Genomic DNA, 12,449 nt, shown 5'->3' with positions numbered 1-12,449 from the left:
TATGTATATATACATATATACGTGTATGTATGTACACCTACCTGCTCTCAATTAGGGCCCGAGCAACCGACGTTGGGCCTACGAAGGCCCTATTGAAATTGTAAATTATTATTATTCTGCTTTTTATTTTTGCCGTTTGGGAGTCTTTTGGGGGTACTTGCCATGCATGAAAACTCACCAAATTTTGGGGACTTGTCAGGTCTAGTGGAACTTAGAGTCTGAAAAGGGATGCATCCGTCTGTCTAAAAAATGGCTCTCTAGCGCCCCCTACAAATCGGACCGGCAACGCCCCTCGGCCAGTATGTCTGATTGACTTGAAATTCGACACACATGTCCGACTCCGCTAGATCTAAAAAAAAAAAGCCTCTCAGACCCCTAAGCTCCGCCTACTTATATTTTCCGCCATATTGAATTTAGTGTAAAACACATTTTTACGAACTCCTCCTACATGCTGGGTCCGATTACTACCCAATTTGTTGTGCATCATTATTGGATATAGATCATCAAAAGCTATCAAAAGCTTTTTGATATCTCTTAGCATATCTTGTAAACACAAGATATGGACCAATAAACTTCTTAGGGGCGTGGCTTAATATCAATACACATAACCTCTCAACCGTTTGTCCTAAAATTACAAGATTTGCAGTATATGTGCACATCGCATGCTGTAACATACCGAGAGATTTGTTTTGCATTCAACCACTAGGGGGCGCTACAGCAAACCCACGAAGTTGTGCTTTTTGTCACTTTTTGCAGATTTCAGCCTTCGTATTTGAACAAACTCCTCCTAGAGAATTTATGCAATCAACTTCTACTTTGGTCAGGATGCTCTTAAGACCTTTGTGATTAACAGTTATCAAAATTGAGAGTTTTCATCAAAGAACCTTGACGTGGCGTGGCGGCCATTTTGCCTCATTGTTTTTGAAAAAATAAGTTCTTATAAGTTGTTATAACTCCAAGGTACATTATCCAATCCGCACAAAACTTCTTGGGCATGATGCTACTTCACGCGTAAACATAGATCAATTGAAAAAAATTCAATAACTCATAGCGCCGCCTACTGGCTAAAGGAAATGTCATATTTCATACTTTTCTTTATTCCTCCTAGCCAGGTGACCTGATGACTCTCAAATTTAGTAAGAATAGCCTTAAGACATTGATGATGCATCATCATGAATATTGTGCGTTTTCGTTGAACGCTGTTGCCGTGGCGATGCATGTTCGCCATGAAAAAGGAAGCTGATGCTTTAATGGGTTGGGATGCTCAAAAACTCATGGAACTTTGTACATGTGTCATAGGTCATAGGCAGACATAGTGTATATGGGTTTTGGGCTTGGCCGTTTTAAATTGCCTCTATAGCGCCCCCTACAATATTTCAAAAGAGCAGCCCCAGCACTACGTTTCAGCTACATGTATGAAACGTGGTAGGCACATGTATCCTATGGAGACTTAAATATAAGTCTCTTGAGAGACTCTAAACCCTACCGGAAGTCGGCCAGTTTCATTTATGTGTCATTTTTCAATAGATTTTGGCCTATTTCTAGTCGCTATACTTTAACGAACTCCTCCTATGGACTTCATCAGATCCACTTTAAATTTTGTCAGTACCATGTCAACACCGTTGTGATTAAAAGTTATCAAAAGCTTTACGTTTGACTGAATCGTTTAGCCGTAGCGGGCGGCTACTTTACGTGATTCCCCATGAAAAAAGCTGATGTAACTCAGCTGGACTTGTTCCAAACAGTCTCAAACTTCACATGCTTGATAACACACATGGCCTGTGGATGTCTACAAGCTAATTTGCCCTAATACTCACAGCGCCACCTGCCGGCGAAAGGAAATCTGGATTTTGTGATGAACACCTCCAATTTACATGACTTTTACACAATGTGGTTTACACTTGACACAGAGCAACATGATGCATGTTTGCACGCGTTCTGTAGCGCCAGGCAGCGGATACAGGAAGCATCGGACTATTTGCAAAGCATCATTTCCAGCATCAGGAGGTCCACGCGGGATTAAAAACGCCTCGCTCGCGGACGCGCCGTCCGACGGTCGCGGATGTTCTCGGCCGCGCAGGCCGGAGTCCCGCCGGCACCCCCGACGCGCTGCAGATTGCGAGGGCCCGTTCATCGCTGCTCGCAGCTTTAATTATGGGTTGAACGCCAAAACAAAAGGGTCAGACAGAGCGTGTTTAAGCTTTTCATAATTGTTTTCAATGAGTGAAGCATTTTTGTCTGCTGCTTTTGCATTGTTGAATCGCATTTTTCCGCTCTATCTGCGTCCTATGTTTGAATTAACACCCTGAGCCCCTCAAGTTCGGGGCCTAATAGTGCCCAACATTACTTTTTTTCTCATTGTGATGACTTTTGCGGATACTTGGATCTGAACAGTTAAAACAGCAGCAGCCTGGAGGCAAATAAGTGCAGTATTTGAGACTTTGGGGAAGTTGGTTTGATTAATTTAAACAGTGCATGCAAGCGTATTAATGCCAGAGATTTTGCTACTTCATGCTACCCACATAAACAATGCATCATGAAAGCTGAGACTCCACAGATTCCAAAGGTGTAAGCCTTTTCACTCTTCTGCCAATTGCTACTCCAACGCCTCTGTATTGTTTCTGGGTTGATACCACACGTCTCTATGCATTTGCACAGGGCCGGCCTCCAGCATCGAAGCTTCAGCTTTTCATGTGATAACACTATGTATCCATCTAGTGGATGAATCGCATTACTACATTAATTCTACAGGCATTGAGCTTGCACACGGTCTAGTCTACATCAGTGTTTTTCAACCTTTTCTGAACCGCAGTACCTTTTTTACATTAAAAAGATCCCACGGCACACCAACAACCAAAAAAGTTACAAAATGACACATTGTAGCATAATACAGCATATATGCTGACAATTTAATTATTTTAATAGTTCAGTATTGTATGAAAGATAACAGGTATTTTTATGCATGGCAGTGGCACTAATAGGCCATCACTCATTTTTCGTTTCCACATTTAAAATGAAAACATCAGTTTGAATAGCTTCTATGCATGATTATCATGCAATTAACAGACAATGTTGATATTGGCATATCAGCTGACAAGGTGTGTTTATGAATGGCAGTGGCACGGCCCCCCTACTCACTGTACCTTGCACATGTTTAAAATAAAAACATGAATATATGAACCTGTGTATTATTTGAATAGCTTAGTATTGAACGCACAATAAAGAGGTATGTTTATACATGGTACTAGGCCCAGTTTAATATAAAACACTTTTATACAATATATATAGTCGGGGGTCCCTGCTCCATCTCTCTATCAGTTTGGGGGTCCTTGGCCTGAAAAACGTTGAAGACCCCTGCTCTAGAGGGCTCAGCCTCTAATATGACCAGCTGCTACCAATAACATCTAACTTCATTCATTGTCTCCAGCCTGAAACGAAGGTTGCTCAAATGTGTCTCCTGATTGTCTACCTGCAGGTTACACTGGTTTACCAGAGTGTGGAAAAACACTGCTTTCCATTCCAAAAATAAGCTGTGGATGATTTTGATCCTCGTGTAAATAGAGATACCTTAAACCACATGACATGCACATAACTATTAGAAGTAACCTACACTCAGATCTCTGCTGCATGCCAGGAGAGCAAAGGGATCCGCTACAGCTGACCTACAGCAGGCGTAGCAAACAAAATAAGAAGTAAAGAATGGCCTCCGTCAATAGATGATAAATAATTTCACTGTTCAATTTCAATATGCTAAGTAGGTCAGCAACTCCACCGACATGGTACCAATGGCTCTCTATTGTCTCTGCACAAGTGGCAACATCTACGTAAATCCAAATCCAAATTGAACATTCGCCATTCGTTTCATTCACATCTCGAGACAAAGGTGTTCTTGTCAGTGTCTTTTAATGAGCTGCTACAGCTAAGATAATTGACAATAGTTACACGACCCATGTTCAAGTCGTTCACACTGTCTTTGATTACTCAGAGCTGGCGGAATAGGTTAAAGTAGGACAACGCATTTCCTCGACCTGCAATGAGTTGTGTGCAGCTGGTCGGTTATCACATTCCGCTCCTATCGATGACAATGCTTCTGAACAGCGGCACATTGACAGTGCAGGCTGAGTTGTCTTTGTCAGGACATTTGGTGTGACGGCGCACAGAGACAGACAGGAGTCTTCAGAGGGACAACGTGGAGTGCATTGGTTTTGATTGGAGTAATCACGTTTCTTATCAGACACCCGCACTGCTGTCAAAGATGTTTTCGCCTGTCTTAGGTCTTTGTTATGCACGTGTATGCGTGCATATGACCCCGGTAGGTTTTAAAATGTAGCAAGCAGCTTTCTCTTGATCGTTGACTCCAGTCAAGGACACCGGGTGTTAACCTACGTCCAAGTATTCATGTTGAAAGCTTATGAAAACCTGGTTACGTTAGTGAATGTAAACGAACACATTGTTTCTTTAGCCACATTTCAGATAACATGGCTTTCCATCCAGACCCAGACAACAACACTACTACGAACCAATCGGATCTCTCTCTGACTTCACCGCGGAAATAAGTGACCAATCCGCTGTCTCAGTGCTTCAGCGGAAAGTGCCAGAGGACCAATCAGCTGTCTGTCTGGATCTGCTGGAGAAACGAGCAGCCATTGAGCTGTCTGTCTAGCCGTCACGGAGTGTCTGCCTGACCAATGAGCAGTCCGTCTGGCTGCAGCGAGGGGGTGAGCGTCTGCCGAGGCCCAATCAGCAGCTCAGTGTTGCCTACCGGTGCCGGGGACTGGTGGTGAGGAGCCGCTGCAGCGCGTCAGGACCGGACCGTGAACCCGGAGACGGTACACATTGAGGCGAAAAGGAGACACAGGTGAGTCCGAGGATGTGTGCTAGGCCCGGCTCCGGCGGGAGATGTTTTGAAATGGCAGCGGCGGGATTTATGTCGCGGTAGGACGGCTAGTTGTTGTGTCGGTTTCCTGCCGGTGGATATGCCGATAGACAATAGAGCGGCTTTGCTTTGCTATTTATTGATGCGGGCTGACATGTTGGCGACCAGTAGCCGTCGCCTCGAACTGTTCATTTCCATTTAAATATCTGGAGTCGCAGCAGAAACATCGTTGCATATCTAAATCCTACCCGACTGTTTGTTTGTTGGTGATAACCGAACTGTTAACGGAGATATTGTGATTGCATTGTGATGGAAACGGTGTGCGGAATGCCTCCAATCCGTTTCATTGTTTGATCCAGAGTCTCTAGGGGTTAACTGAGACTGGAGAAAGAGCCAGGGTCCTCCACATACTTGTTAACGCTCTTTTTAAAGAGCACCGGGATCAGACGAGACCTTAGAACGGTTTTATTGAAGCAAAACAGTCGGAAGTGGCTGATTAAAACGCGCGAGGAGGAGGCCGGGGTCGCTGATGGCTCTCAGCAATTAGGTAGAAAAATCCGAAATGCATCAGCCATTTACTCAACTGGCTCCATATGCACCTAAATGGCTGCCTGGCGCCTGACAGCAGAACAACATTTTACTGTAAGGGCAAGGCTGTACTGAGGCCGAGCGGCTGGCTGTGTGCTGAGCGGCGGATTAACGGAGGTAGATGTCTACATGACGTTAGAGACCAAACGGGAATCAATATTTAATGTGTGCTGCCTATTATTCTGCAGTATACAGGATCTCTCGGGTCTGTTTGCCAGAACGGGTCTCTCCTCTGTTGCTACACTGCTCCTTGTGATTTACATGAGTCACATGCAGATGGAGGCACTTATGACTGCTATGTGTAGTCTTTGTGATGGGCTGTCTCTGACCATTGACAGTGGTTACATGAGGTGAAGAGAGGTGTTCCTCCACTACAAAATGTTACAAGAAATGTGCAACATATGGCTCATTTAAAGTCCCAGATAAGATGTAGTGTAGTTATGTCATGTACACCAGCTGTAGATAATGAAAGCCCAGAGTCCCAGGAAGTCTGTGTGCTGAAATGAGAAGTTGAGAGACAGCAGGAACGTGGCTGTCGTTGATTTAACAGGAAACCTGCACCCCTTCACTGTCCTCAGCAGTGGATCTCTTTCTACCAGCTGCTTGCTGCTGGTCCTGTCTCCTCTGTAGGTGAGCATTATTTGTATCTTTCCACAACAAGGCAACTACAAGTGCTTTACATCAGAGACTTTGAATTAGGGCATTGTGCTCACTTCACACATCTTCATCTGAGTGTGCAAGTAAAGTAGCCCCACAGCCTTTGGTTCTGTTTGAAAGTTGGCAGACCTTGATACACTCAGCCCTCCACTCACATTGTGGAAGTGGATGTGTATGAATGAAAGGTCCCTGCTGTTGAAGAGTGTGAATGAACTGTAGTATTCTCAATGATGGAGTCCTTCCTCTTCCTATTCCCAGCTAAATCCCATGGCAGCCCCGGTAGCATACAGATGAAATCTGCCATACTGTTATCACCTCAAGAGTATTGTGCTGTAACTGTTTATGAATATGCAGTGCAATTAGGGTTTGATGTTTTTAATCATAATTAACTGGTCCATTTTGAGATAATGGCGATTATGATTGATTTAGTTCATAACCTATGTACCTGGACACCGGAATAGCTTGTGAAGCTATTTTAAGCTGGCTGTGCTCCTTTTTGATTTCTGTGTTGTAGAGCTACCACATCCCACATATTGATAATTGGGATAATGATAAATAAGCTGATATTCATTTTAAGAAATAAACACATACAACATTAAGAGATACTTTAATAAGGAATCCTGAAGTCTTTTTATTGAAGAATACTGTTCACAGATGTGTGCTCAATGGGACATTGACCGTTGAAATATAAACGTGTTCGTGGTGGACACAATAGGCATTTGAGACACTGTTTCTAAATGTCAGAAATATTGTAGTCTATACTTAAAAAATGTTTTCACTGGAATCAGCTGATGTAATTTTTCCTATTGGACTTAAAGTAGCTGATCTTCATATATAATGACTATACAAACAACAATGGCAGTTACATTTCAAAAAACATCCTTATCAGACGGGACATTATTACTATACTTAAACTTGTATGCCAGATCAGGGTTTTTCAACCTTTTCTGAGCCGCGGTACATATTTTACATTAAAGAGATCCCGTGGCACACCAACAACCAAAAAAGTTGCAAAATTAAAGTTACCAGTTTCTCAGTATGTGTACGCAGGCAAACAAAATAGTCCGTGTCCTTGTTGTGAAGTGACGGGTGTTTGGTGTGGAGAGGACGTTGAGCTTGCTCGGGACCATGGCGCTGTTGGAGAGCTTTCACACACACCAAGCATAACGGAGTCGGTGCAGAACCCCGGTGAACGTAAATCCAAATGAAGGATAACTTTCGCTGTATTTCCTCGAGCTCACCGTTTGTTCTTTATTTTGACCACCACTCATACGAGGCTCTTCATCTGGGTCAGAATGTTGTCCAGGGACCAGTTCAGTCTGCATTCTTCCTTTTCAAATATTTCTCCATCGCTGTTCATCTTGTCACCTCAACCTCTCCCGCGCATCATTTAATTCTACTGTTTTAAATTAACGAGCTAATTATTGTGCTACCTACTGCCACCCACTGGCATGGAAGAGTATTTATTACTTAGCCAGCCACTTTATGGCAGGCTCAGACGCTCAACAATGGCAAATTACTAGCAGCAACTAAATAATATTTAAGTAAAATTGGACATTTCCCCACGGCACACCTGACGATCTCTCAGCACAGTGGTTGAAAATCATCGCTAGACAAACGCGGTGCAAGAGTGCTCACCGTACCACAGGAAAACAGATGAGACGCATCCTCGTCTCATCAGGACTTTAAATGTGCTGTTTTCAAATTTCAGAGCATCTATTCACAGCCCTCGATATGGTGACGGCTGAATTGGTGGCTAGCAGCTAATAGTGCTGAAAGCACTAATTGTGCAAACAATGTCAACAGTGCTGACAGAGCTTACAGTGTTTACCTGGGAGGGTGGGCGCTACGCTTCTGCGACGATGTCATCTGTAGCCGCTGTGAGTGGGGCACGCTTTCATGCGCTAAAAGGCACACGTGGCCGGTCTGGCTACGTAAACAAGGCACAGCGAAACTCTGTTTTATTTTTTTATTTCTTACTGATTCTATGTTTCTGTGTATTACAAAACGGTCACAGTGGGCATCAAGTTAAGGCCTCTGTATGCTTATAACCAAGCTTTGTCAGATCATCCAACAGCACCTGGAACCTCCTGTCCAGGGTCAGATTCTGACAATCCAAAAATCCTGCGCACTGCATGCAGTGATCGCTCGGCTGCGTGGACATGTGAAGGTAGCCAAAGTCTAAATTCTTCTCTCAAGCTCTCTTTTTTATATTCTTTACACATGTGAACAACCCAGCACAACACGATGGCTGTCTGGAAGGTGTGTTGACACTATGACACTCAAAAGGCAGTTGCAGAGTTGGAGAGATCGGGTCGGCAGTGGGAGGCAGCCAGGTGGAGGCCATGACGGTAGCCATTCAGAAAACCTTTTACACAATCATTACATTTTTACATTACATTACAGTCATTTAGCAGACGCTTTTATCCAAAGCGACTTACAATTTAGAGTCTAGCACAGCTACGGGAGCAATTTTTTTGGGGTTAAGTGTCTTGCTCAAGGACACATCGACATGTGACTAGCGGAGCGGGTTCAAACCGCCGACCCTCTGATTGAAAGACGGCCCTGCTATCCACTTAGCCACAATCAAGGTCACATGACATGTTGTGCGACCTAGTTTGTGTCGAGCATTTGAAACTCTTACATTTCTCCAATGTGGACCATTGAATTACACGTTGAGATGGCTATGGCCCAAAAGAAGAGTTAAGTGTTCCAATAGCAGAACCTAAATCTTGCCAAGCCGAAAAATCCAAGATCTCACCGGCTGCTTTGGTGTATGATTTTTGTTGATTTGTTTTATTTTAAAGTGAATGGTGGCAAATCAAATTGCAAAGCCCTGAGTGTACAATTTGAAATGTGCATGAATATCAAATTCATTTAAATAGAAAAATACCATCAGTACTCTCAATGATATAGCATACGAAAAGAGAAAATACCATTTTAAAGCCAGTGGTGTGGAGTAGGGATGGGCGTTCTACTCAACGATAATCACTGGGGACTATTCCATCGTTGCCTGGTAGTGTCTGGGACAGTAAGAACAAGGGAAGGCTTCCCTACTCGTACATGTTGAGTGGGTACTGTGTCTGGATATAAAGACAGAACCTGTATCTCTTATCAACTCCTCATCTTATCCTTTTTCAAAACCGTGTATACTGTTCAACTGTCTTCAATCATCCATAGTCTTAACACTAGACATTGACATTCTGAGACGCTGTATCTTTATAAGTTCTTCCTCACCGAGGAGGCCATGGTAAGGGTGTTGAGTTACAGAAGTGTGAAGACACAAGATAGCACCTGCCATCGGCCAAATGCAGGTGGTGGCCTTGTGTGGCCTTTGACTCGACCACACATAGTTGCATATCATTTCAATAATCAATATAAAATCTTTGGATAAATATTGATCTTTAATGTCAGGACAGGTACTGTTAAACATCAGGTCATGTAGTTTGGGGTGGGGAACTTTCTCTTCGATTTTTTTATTATCCAATCGCAGATCAAATTAATTAGTTTAATCTCGCTCTCTGTAGCTTTGCTCAATGCCCCGCCCACAACACTATCTGATTGGTTACACACAACAAGCGATAGCCTTTCAACACGACAGGCTAGTGGCTCCTTCAGTTAAAACTGGAGACACTGGATTGCAGCAGAACAACCTGAATGATGTCTTCACCATGGTCTCTGAAGCTAGCTGCCACAGGGCAGTGAGTGAAGAAGTCCCCCTGCCCAAAGCTGCTCCACGCAGTACCGCTCAATGCTCGCTCCAAAGACAGAAAAAGCTGCCACCACTGGCTTCTTTGCCAATTCCCACTCTTTAAAAGTGTGACCTGCCCATTCAGATTTCTGTCAATGCTGCTTCCTTCTAAGAACTGGAAGGCTCCAGACTAACTTTTTAAAAACAATTTTACCACTGAAATGGATTTTCCCGAAAAGCAATTTCAACCAACCCCGAAGCCAGTGTGTAAACTCTCAAAAGTTCAAAAGAGTTTCCTTTGTTATTGTCGTCTTTAGAAGTTATTTGCATAAAAATACACAATTCAAATGATAAGGAAATTAATTACTTACCTGTAATAAAAATAACTTCTTGCCATCAATTGTTACCATTATGTATTATAAGCAGGGCTCCAGACTGCCATTTGGTCCCAAACGTGATCATTACTGCATTCTGCTCTATCGTGCCTGCTCTATCGTGCCTGCTCTATCGTGCCTGCTCTATCGTGCCTGCTCTATTGTGCCTGCTCTATCGTGCCTGCTTTATCGCTGCCTCCACAATCTCAAAAGTCAACTTGATGAGTGAATGTTGAGCAGTTGCTAGCATATTGGGAGGGTGGAGCTTGTGCTCTTCACAGCCCCATGCTGGCGACCCAGTATGCCTTGCGTAAAGACACGCCCCTACTTTACCTTTGATTGACTACTGGCTGCTAAACGCTAACCTTAGTCTAGCTATGATGCTAACCGGTGCTTCAAACTAGTACGGCGACTCAGCCACAGCAGCTCACATTTTAGTTTGAAGAGAGGATACCCATTCTGAATTTTTACATTTTTTACAGTTTTTACATAATTCACCTGTATCATTTTTGAGGCAACAAATCAACTGTGTATATTTTGAACATTGGCAGTTTTATGCAAATTTATGGCGAATCAAAAAATTTGCCCGCACATTTTCGGAGTTGAGAAGCTCAACTGGTGCAACATGGAGCTAGTGCCTGCTGGAGTCAGTAGGTTAGTGGGCCAGTCAGGCTTTATTTTAGACTAGTTCAGGTTCCAACACAGTTTCAATAATAATAATAGTAATAATATGTATTATTATTTTACATATTCAAATGTTTTTGTATTTATCAGAAGCTACCATAATAATAGTAATTATCAATAGTATATTTTTGTATATAACTGCAAAATGAGGAGAGAGGAGGGCGAGACAACGAGAGGTCCTAACTCAGACACCACTGATGATGGCAGACGGAGAGTTAAGCCAGTGTGCGTGCAGAGGACCGGCGCTTCGATCTCTGCTCTGCTAGTCCATGTCCATGTGTTCTTGGGCGCATCTTAACCCTAGATTACTGGAGAGATGGAGGAAATATCGCCCAACCCTAGTTCATATCCCGTCAGAGTCAGGAGTCGAACCCTTCCAACCTTTCATTCATATCAAAGCCAACGTCATCATTTACATTGACAAACCTAATGGGGCGAATCAGAACCCTCAGTATTTGGGCATGTCGTGAAAAACAAGACGCGCTAAAGTCAGTCGGCTACATGATGTCATAATTATTGTAATGGTCATAATTAATCAATGTTGCATATCTTCTGCTTTTATGCTGTGTTCTGAGAGGGAGACCGCATGACGTTCATCTTCATGCCCACGCTGGAGTGACACAGATCCGGTGTGTTATGACGATTTATGCCAATTTATCCTGCCTTGTCCGAAAACCAAAGAAAGTCTATCAATTTAGTTTCCAAACAGGGGTAAGTGCTCCCCATAGTCATGCTGCACCTTTCGTCCTTAAAGCGAAACAATTTCTCCAAGTGCGGATGGGATGTAACAATCTGGAAAATGGTTGACTGGGCTAGATCAACTCAAACATTTCACGTCAGAAGATGTTTGAAACATGAACGTTTTGGCCAGGTGGAAACAATACAGTTGCACCACCTCAGTGATGCCGGTGAGCAAGATTATGGCACTGCCAGTTATCTCCGGTTTGAGTTCATATTACTTTAGTGATGGGAAAGTCCAGAGTAACCATCCCCAGACTCGAGCTTACAGCAGCCACTTTAGCTGTACCAGTTGATCAGGTGTTACGCTCCAAGTTACAGCTGAACAGCCAGTAAACTTAAATACATCTGCAATAAGACCAAGAGATTCCACACCTTTGTGGCCAATAGGATTGCTGCTATTCATGACTTGTCAAGAGAGACTCAGTGGAAGCAACCCTGCAGATGATGCTTTACTGGGATTGAACATTGAAGTGTGAAAGATGGCTACAAAGACCAGATGTTCTGGTAAAGGTGGAATCTCAGTGGCCTCAGAACCCAGACAAAATGTCACAAAGTTATCTTCAGATAATGTGATTGTGAACACGAGTATTGAGGGGAAAGTCCCAGCAGTGAGCTGATTGAGTACTGCTCAGACTGGAGCAGCCTGAAAAAAGCTGTAGCTTGGATATTGAAGTTGAAAAGTTAGAGATCACTCAAAGAAGAAAGATGACAAATACTGGATTGCTGCTGAGTAATGATAAATCACTGAAGCAACGTGCCATGAACCTAAAGAGGACATTCAGTGCAGATCTGACTGTGGAAGATATGTATGTATATATATATATATATATATATATAT

General features: G+C 43.2%; 1 protein-coding gene across 1 annotated transcript in view; it reads left to right on the top strand.

Annotated features, from left to right (window-relative positions):
• Positions 1–4,352: 4,352 nt before the first annotated feature.
• gatad2b (GATA zinc finger domain containing 2B) overlaps positions 4,353–12,449 on the top strand; it is a 59,385-nt gene continuing 51,288 nt past the window's right edge. The window contains exon 1 of the mRNA XM_031875791.1: positions 4,353–4,858. The gene's annotated coding sequence lies outside the window, so the exon portion shown is untranslated. The remainder of the gene's footprint in view (positions 4,859–12,449) is intronic.

The sequence above is a fragment of the Anarrhichthys ocellatus genome, unplaced genomic scaffold (genome assembly GCF_004355925.1).
Source record: "Anarrhichthys ocellatus isolate YVR2014 unplaced genomic scaffold, GSC_Weel_1.0 scaffold96, whole genome shotgun sequence".
Classification (NCBI taxonomy): Eukaryota; Metazoa; Chordata; class Actinopteri; order Perciformes; family Anarhichadidae; genus Anarrhichthys; species Anarrhichthys ocellatus.
This window is presented reverse-complemented; position numbering and strand designations above follow the sequence as displayed.